Genomic DNA, 9,555 nt, shown 5'->3' with positions numbered 1-9,555 from the left:
ATAATGAGTAAAGCTTGTGTATTTCATATATTGCAAAGCATTTAATAAAGTTAGTAGTGTTTTACGATAATTTTTTCGGTTGAAAATGTGTATAAAATAATTTAAATTATATATAATTATTTACGGATATAAACACAATTATAAACATGATTAGCAATAATAATATATAAATGTACTTATGTACATACATATGTATGTTCATACATAGTACATCTGTGTAATGTGGTTATGACAGTCCGTAAGACCGACCAAATGCAAATGCTAGGCTTTAAAATGGCTACAAGCAGCAAGAGTAACGAACGCAAGTCACAAATGCTCATACATGTGGCAAGGGACTATAAGTGTGTGTGTGCATGCCCGTCGCGAAATCATATTCTTTATGCGTATCAACGCTTTCATACCCTTCCCACGAATAACCATCGAAACGCTTACATGTTGCTTGCATGAGCGTGACAAACGCTTTTATGATTTCGGTATACCCTTCACTCAAAAGGAAAGAGCTGGGATCGTCGCGAACAATTTTCAATTTCTGTGCGCTGCTGCTATTTGAGAGGCCATAGAGAGAGAGATAGAGTGAGAGAGAGAGAGAGTAGGACAAATAGCGCATAGCCGTGCTTCATATAAGAATGGCACCATTTCGTTTGAGCGCTTGCAGCACACTGATTTTGTCGTGCAATATTGAAAAAATTTGTTCTAGATGTCTAGTCCATGTGTTCTCTGGTTAGTGTATGTACAAAGGGTATGATTTTGAAAAGAAAATCAAATCTTTGAATATCGATGCAAGCCTCGAACAAGAAATTCGTGCTCGCTGCTCTTATTTTGTGATTGAACTTATCAAGCAGCTAAAGCAGAGGTAACCAATTTGTCTGATTCTTCTACCGACCATTAAATAATTTTGATTTTATCTGCATTCTCCCCGACAATTTTAAAATTTTAAAAAACATTGACGCTTTTTCCGTTGACAAAATTCTGTCAACTAAAAAAAAGGAATCACAGAATTGTTAGAACACCTCCAAGTAGACAGAATAGCCGACATTGAGCGACAGTACTATGATATTAATCTAGTTAAGTGGGAGAACGTCAATGACAGCTCAAAATTTTGGAATGAAGTCTCTAATTACAAGGATTCTGGCGGCAACCTCAGATTCCTTGACTTGGCAGCTGTTGCCCTGCAAATGTTTTCATTACCATGGTCCAACGCGGAGGTGGAACGCGTCTTTAGCCAGCTTAACTCGGTAAAGTCCAAGTTAAGGAACTCAATGAGCCTAAACACAATAAACAATATTTTTTAGCATAAGGTAATATTTTATTAAGAGTGAAAAGATGATACCGATTTATATATTACTTTTTTATTTAATATAACACACAGATATGGTTTGCGAAGACTGGGCGAATGCTGCTATGAATACAAAGTTCCTCCAAATTATCTTCGCATGATAGGTACTAATAGGTCGTACGATTCTGAAAGCGATGCTAGTCGCAACGAATTAGATAGCATGCTGAAAATCTTGTAAATTAAAAAAAAAAAACAAGTAAGAAAGCTCTAGTCGAGACTGCTCGACTACGAGATCCCCTGAACCCTTGGAGCAATAGATATTTCAATAATTTTTCGCGTCTTTCAGCTTACACAAGAAACACGCACACACACACACACAGGCACGTACGCACACACAGGCATACATACACACACACACACGCATACATACACAAACGCATACACACACACATACACATACACACACACATACACAAACACATACACACACATACACACACAAGCACCCACGCATAAACACGCATGGGCTGCAGTGTGCGCTTACTATGAGAACCTAATTGTTTAATAACTTTTTTTATGGACGTACGATCTTCATGAAACTTTCAGATTATGACTATAACATGGATATGCATGTAATTGCCAAAGCACAAGTCTCTAGTATTTGAAATACGCTTTTTACCAAAGTGATGATCAGGGGGTGAATTTAAGGGTGGGGGGTAAATTTAAACAAAAACCGAAATTGTATAAATTGCATGTAAGCATACATTAAAAATTTGGAGACTCTAGCAATAAAGGTGTAGAAGATATAATTTTATAACTGGTTTTCGATAAGGTTTTTTATCGATAAAAAAAGATCGGGATGAGTTATCGAATTTTAATGATAAACTTGATATGCGCGCTGTAATTACGGACATTTTAAAAAAATTTGAAGTCTCTAGCTCTTATATCTTCTGAAATCGACGCGTTCATACATACGGACAGACGGACAGACGGACGGACGGACAGACGGACAGACAGACGGACAGGGCCAAATCAACTCAGCTCGTCACCCTGATCAAGAATATATATACTTTGTGGGGTCTGCCACGCCTCCTTCTCCCTGTTACATACATTTCAACAAAACCATTATACCCTGATTTCCCATTGAAAATGGGTTCAGGGTATAAAAAACAAACAAACAAAAAAAAATTTTTCAGCTTTTTTTTCTGTTTCTTCCATCTAAAAAAAGCTTTTTTTCTGGTAAAAATTTGGCAGCACTGATTAAGAAAGTTATTTACTTAAAGAGACAGAATTAAACAAGTAAGAAAATTCTAGTCGAGAGTGCTCGACTAGATACTACCCTGAACCCAACAAATAAAAATGATCATTTAGTATGGCTGAAATTTCAATTTCGATGTATTTAAAAATATAAATCAAATACCAAACTCATTTAATAAAATATAAAAATATTTTGAAACAATTAAAAAAGATTAATATCAGTTGCATCGATCGGGATTCGAACCGCGACTTCTCTATCGAGCGTCAAGCAGCTAACACACTAGGCCACCCCACATCTGCTAGTGGCGCTGGCAAAACTCAAATAGATTCACTGCTGCAGCGCCATCTACCAAAATTATACGAAACTAACTGCTGATGTGATTCTAAGAATCTGCTAGAATAACCAAACTATTAAAATACGCACATAAAGTATAGTTAAAATTTCAATTTCGGTGTATTTAAAAATATAAATTAAACAGAAAACTCATTTATGAAAATATAAAAATATTTAGAAACAATTAAAAAAATTAACAACAGTTGCATCGATCGGGATTCGAACCGCAACTTCTCGATCGTGCGTCATGCAGCTAACACACTAGGCCACCCCACATCTGCTAGGGGCGCTGGCAAAACTCAAATAGATTCACTGTTGCTGCGCCATCTACCAAAACTAAACGAAACTAACAGCTGATGTGATTCAGCGAATGTTTTTTTTGTAGCTGCTGCATGTGCGTTTGTTAATTGGCCAAATATTTGATTATTTTTTATTAATTTTTGACTGAACGGAATTTAATGAAACTTTCAGCATATGATCTACATATTATATTGAATATTTGAGAAATTAAAAAAAAAGAAAAATCATTCACAATTAGCTATAGTGGCATCTGAATTGAACTTGAATGTTTTTACTCGATAAAAACATAACGGGATGATTTATCGAATTTTAAAAGCAAACTCGACGTCCGCGCTGTATATACGGTCATTTAAAAAAAAAATTGAAGTCTCTAGCTCTTATATCTTCGGAAATCGACGCTTTCAAACATACGGACAGACGGACGGACGGACAAACGGACAGTCGGACAGGCAGACAGACGGACAGGGCTCGTCGCCCTGATCAAGAATATATATACTTTGTGGGGTCTGCCACGCCTCCTTCTGCCTGTTACATACATTTCAACAAAACCATTATACCCTGATTTCCCATTTTCAATGGGTTCAGGGTATAAAAAAAAAGACACGAGTCGATATGCTGAGAAAAGAAATACGAATTAATTTTGTCCGGGTGAACATGACGTGGTCTACCCAATGGCAGCATGTTGTCTTTTCTGATGAGAAAAATTGAATTTGGAAGGAACTGATGGCTTTAATTACTATTTATATGACCTACGCATAGAAGAACATTACACACGTTTACACGTGCTTAAAACTGCTGTTCCGCATTTACATTTACCTACTGCTACAGTAGCCATTGTTTTTTTATTTTAAAGAGAAATAAATGTAGTATAATACAAAAAAAAAAAATTAAAGATGAAGCTCTGATGGCTTAGCTTTTATTCAGCTTTGAGATTGAGTGTAAAGGGGGCGCTAACCAGATAGCGCGCAGTGTATCTTGCTGTTTACTGGAATGCTTTCACTAATTGGTAATATTTTTGTTACCTCGATCGCTAATTAAACAGTCTGAGGCTATGCGCAGGTAACTGAGCATTGGATAGTCGACCAAAAGTGGAAGTGATGGTATTCTCAAAATTTCAGTGACATCGAAGAACATCAAGGAAGATTGAAGGCGTGATCAGATATTTTATCCAGATACAAGGAGGATTCTTGAGATAAGGATTCTATCAAGAGCAACGGCCTCATAAAAGAATACACGATATACAGTTGCCCCCAAAGAAAGTTAATTGTATCTCGTGTGGAGACTGTGCGAACTAGCACCCGAGAGAATCCAGTCGTTATAAAGGACTATGTTAGATTCAAGTAATGCTCCGCAAATTAAAAATACCCAATGCACTATGCGCGATTCGACGATTTTTTCGGCATAAAGTCTAAAAATAAAGCTAGACTCCTTTTTATACCCTGAACCCATTTTCAATGGGAAATCAGGGTATAATGGTTTTGTTGAAATGTATGTAACAGGGAGAAGGAGGCGTGGCAGACCCCACAAAGTATATATATTCTTGATCAGGGCGACGAGCTGAGTTGATTTGGCCCTGTCCGTCTGTCTGTCCGTCTGTCCGTCTGTCCGTCCGTCCGTCTGTCCGTCTGTCCGTATGTATGAACGCGTCGATTTCAGAAGATATAAGAGCTAGAGACTTCAATTTTTTTTTTAAATGTCCGTAATTACAGCGCGCATATCAAGTTTATCATTAAAAATCGATAACTCATCCCGATCTTTTTTATCGATAAAAAACCTTATCGAAAACCAGTTATTAAATTATATCTTCTACACCTTTATTGCTAGAGTCTCCAAATTTTTAATGTATGTTTACATGCAATTTATACAATTTCGGTTTTTGTTAAAATTAACCCCCCACCTCTAAATTCACCCCCTCACCCTCACTTTTGTAAAAAGCGTATTTCAAATACTAGAGACTTGTGCTTTGGCAATTACATGCATATTCATGTTATAATCATAATCTGAAAGTTTCATGAAGATCGTACGTCCATAAAAAAGTTATTAAACAATTAAGTTCTCATAGTAAGCGCACACTGCAGCCCATGCGTGTTTATGCGTGGGTGCTTGTGTGTGTATGTGTTTGTGTATGTGTGTGTATGTGTATGTGTGTGTGTATGTGCGTGTGTGTATGCGTTTGTGGGTGTATGCGTGTGTGTGTGTGTGTATGTGTGTCTGTATGCGTGCATGTGTATGCCTGTGTGTGCGTAAGCTGAAAGACGCGAAAAATTATTGAAATATCTATTGCTCCAAGGGTTCAGGGGATCTCGTAGTCGAGCAGTCTCGACTAGAGCTTTCTTACTTGTTTTTCATTATATTACTAATATTTTACTTGAATTTTGGATTTTTATACCCTGAACCCATTTTCAATGGGAAATCAGGGTATAATGGTTTTCTTGAAATGTATGTAACAGGGAGAAGGAGGCGTGGCAGACCCCACAAAGTATATATATTCTTGATCAGGATGATGAGCTGAGTTGATTTGGCCCTGTCCGTCTGTCTGTCCGTCTGTCCGTATGTATGAACGCGTCGATTTCAGAAGATATAAGAGCTAGAGACTTCAAATTTTTTTTTTAAATGTCCGTAATTACAGCGCGCATATCAAGTTTATCATTAAAAATCGATAACCCATCCCGATCTTTTTTTATCGATTAAAAACCTCATCGAAAACCAGTTATAAAATTATATCTTCTACACCTTTATTGCTAGAGTCTCCAAATTTTTAGTGTATGCTTATATGCAATTTATACAATTTCGGTTTTTGTTAAAATTTACCCCCCACCCTTAAATTCACCCCCTCATCCTCACTTTTGTAAAAAGCGTATTTCAAATACTAGAGACTTGTGCTTTGGCAATTACATGCATATCCATGTTATAATCATAATCTAAAAGTTTCATGAAGATCGTACGTCCACAAAAAAAGTTATTAAACAATTAAGTTCTCATAGTAAGCGCTCACTGCCGCCCATGCGTGTTTATGCTTGTGTGTGTATATGTATGTAAATGTTTGTGTATGTGTGTGTATGTGTTTGTGTATGTGTGTGTGTATGTGTGTGTGTATGCGTTTGTGTGTGTATGCGTGTGTGTGTGTATGTGTGTCTGTATGCGTGTGTGTATGCCTGTGTGTGCGTACGTGCGTGTGTGTGTGCGTGTTTCTTGTGTAAGCTGAAAGACGCGAAAAGTTATTGAAATATCTATTGCTCCAAGGGTTCAGGGGATCTCGTAGTCGAGCAGTCTCGACTAGAGCTTTCTTACTTGTTTTCTTTTCAATTAGGCCACGCCATTTTTTTAGCCCCCTTTTTAAGCATAAACAAATCCAGATTTTTTTTTTGGAAATTTCTTAATTTATAGAGAAAAAAGTCTTTGCAAAAATGTTGATACTTTTCTGGCTTGATTGACAACTCACACGATATTGCTATTAATATATACTTGAAAGCTTCAACAGATCAGCTGACATTAAGGTATTCCCACAAAGAATAAATTGACCCCGCACAGTGGTTCCGCCAGAGGCCAAAAATAAAAAATATGAAAGTTAAAATTTTCCAAAAAAAACAAGTAAGAAAGCTCTAGTCGAGACTACTCGACTACGAGATCCCCTGAACCCTTGGAGTAATAGCTATGTATTTCAATAATTTTCCGAGTCTTTCAGCTTACACAAGAAACACGCACACACACACACACACACACACACACACACACACACACACACACGCACGCACGCACGCACACACAGGCATACATACACACACATACACACACACACACATACACAAACAATTACATACATATACACACACAAGCATAAACACGCATGGGCTGAGTGTGCGCTTACTATGAGAACTTAATTGTTTAATAACTTTTGTTGTAGACGTACGATCTTCATGACTTCAACTTTTAGATTATGATTATAACATGAATATGCATGTAATTGCCAAAGCAGAAGTCTCTAGTATTTGAAATACGCTTTTTACAAAAGTGAAGGTGAGGGGGTGAATTTAAGGGTGGGGGTAAATTTTAACAAAAACCGAAATTGTATAAATTGCATATAAGCATACATTAAAAATTTGGATACTCTAGCAATAAAGGTGTAGAAGATATAATTTTATAACTGGGTTTCGATAAGGTTTTTTACAAAAGTGAAGGTGAGGGGGTGAATTTAAGGGTGGGGGTAAATTTTAACAAAAACCGAAATTGTATAAATTGCATATAAGCATACATTAAAAATTTGGATACTCTAGCAATAAAGGTGTAGAAGATATAATTTTATAACTGGGTTTCGATAAGGTTTTTTATCGATAAAAAAGATCGGGTTGAGTTATCGATTTTTAATGATAAACTTGATATGCGCGCTGTAATTACGGACATTTAAAAAAAAATTGAAGTCTCTAGCTCTTATATCTTCTGAAATCGACGCGTTCATACATACGGACAGACGGACAGACGGACGGACGGACAGACGGACAGACGGACAGACAGACGGACAGGGCCAAATCAACTCAGCTCGTCGCCCTGATCAAGAATATATATACTTTGTGGGGTCTGCCACGCCTCCTTCTCCCTGTTACATACATTTCAACAAAACATTATACCCTGATTTCCCATTGAAAATGGGTTCAGGGTATAAAAATTGAAGTCACCTCAGAATAAACCATATTTTTTGGTGAACTAGTTAATTTTGCTCGGTTTCAATGGCTCTTTTTGCAAAAATTGTTAAAAGAGCGAAGAACTTGTTGTGCAAATGCACCCTGCATTGAGCTTGAAGTTAAAAGAAAAAGTAAAAGGGTCAATATAAACAAATATTTTAGTAAAACGATTGAAATCAAAATGAATATTGGAAAGAAAGGTATGTTATTTTATTATACGTGTTTAAAAACATTATATTTACTAATAAATCGTTTGTTTTGTCAGTGTCTCCATATGTGTTTTGTCGTCTATATTAATGATTTTCAGGTAAAGTTTTAATTGTGATCCCTCCTTCACCCCCTGTAGCGACTTTTTTTGTGGTATTTTTTTATCTTTTAAGATTATAAAACTTTTAAATTTAGCTGCCAGAATCTGCCAGGCTTCGAGGTAAAATTCGCAGAACATAGCCTCAAATTTAGACTTTTTTAAGCTTATGTGAATGCTTTGTTGTTTTGATTGTGCTGTTGAGTTATAAATGTTTGTAGATATGTTCCGTACTGTCCATTTTGTATTATTTTAACGATGTTTTAATTTGAATCGGATTGTTTTATTTAAATTTATGCGCTAGGCACTTCTGTTCATTGCGAATTTAAACGCATGTATTTGTTTGATTTGTGGTGCGCTGAATCCGGATCAAATGAAGAGAAACGCACAAAGGCTTGCGGTCTGTTTCACCGTAATATTGCAAGCAAAGGGTGCAACTTTGACCCCACTAATTTGAATAATTGCTTAAATTACAACTGCAAAAAAATATCCGGATTAAGGAGAAAATGTAACCGACCAAAAAAGCGTTGTTTTACAGCGACATTCAGAGTGGCTCTCAGCAAAAGAATCAATTTCAATTACAGCAAAGCTGGAAACAAATTTCTATGTTGATCGTGGACGTCCTAAATTACCATTTTCTGCGAGTTCAGCGAGAACCAAACGGCGACGAATGGCTAATCTCAAGAAAATGGATGAAACAGCAACTTCCGCCACATGCAGTGGGCAGCAAACACAAAATGAAGTTCTCTCTCTCCTAATGGAAACAGGCATGATGAAACATCAATACCTAATTGTGCGAAACTTCATCAACAAGAAAATATCCTATGAGTTTTTATCTATCTCTGCAAAAAGTAATTATGGCCGCTGCTTCATACAAGCGGAACCAGTGTGCCCCGGTACGAACAAAAATGTTTCCAAGTGAAGTGTTAACAACTAAGGAATAAACAAATTTTCTTCATATTTCATAATATATTTCTTTTACTTTACGCCACTTATATTGGAAAATCGCCCATAGTGCAATGATGAGAAAATATTCCAGTTTAAATCATAAACATACGGACGATCTATTATGGCGTTAAAATATGTCAAGGTACAATGGATTTCTTGATATTTATTTAAAATATATATAATCTTGTCCGATTGTTCGTATGTTTGAACGCGTCGATCTCAAAATATATAAGAGCTGCAGACTTGAAATTATTTTAATGACCGTACTACAGCGCGAATATCGAGTTTATAATTTACGCCCGTTATTTTGCTATCGATTAGATGCCAGTACAGCTAATTGTATATTGGCTTATTATACCCTGAACCTGAAACCAGGGTATAGTGGTTTTGTGAAGAGTATGTAACAGGCAGAAGGAATCATCGCCGACACCATAAAGTATATACATATATTCTATAT

The 9,555-nt window shown here is 36.4% G+C and overlaps 1 long non-coding RNA gene across 2 annotated transcripts; it reads left to right on the top strand.

Annotated features, from left to right (window-relative positions):
• The first annotated feature begins 699 nt into the window (after positions 1–699).
• Positions 700–8,803, top strand: LOC149270126 (uncharacterized). Of its 2 annotated transcripts, none has more exons than XR_016269276.1 (4): positions 700–1,440; positions 7,873–8,046; positions 8,112–8,153; positions 8,735–8,803. It is a non-coding gene; the product is annotated as an uncharacterized LOC149270126 (long non-coding RNA). The 2 variants fall into 2 exon arrangements; XR_016269277.1 differs by lacking the exon at positions 8,735–8,803 and adding an exon at positions 8,227–8,620.
• The last annotated feature ends 752 nt before the right edge of the window (positions 8,804–9,555 follow it).

The sequence above is a fragment of the Drosophila arizonae genome, chromosome 3 (assembly GCF_054131065.1).
Source record: "Drosophila arizonae isolate 15081-1271.41 chromosome 3, UAZ_ARI_1.0, whole genome shotgun sequence".
Taxonomy (NCBI): domain Eukaryota; kingdom Metazoa; phylum Arthropoda; class Insecta; order Diptera; family Drosophilidae; genus Drosophila; species Drosophila arizonae.
Note: the sequence above shows the minus strand (reverse complement) of the source record. Positions and strands in the feature narration are given on the sequence as shown.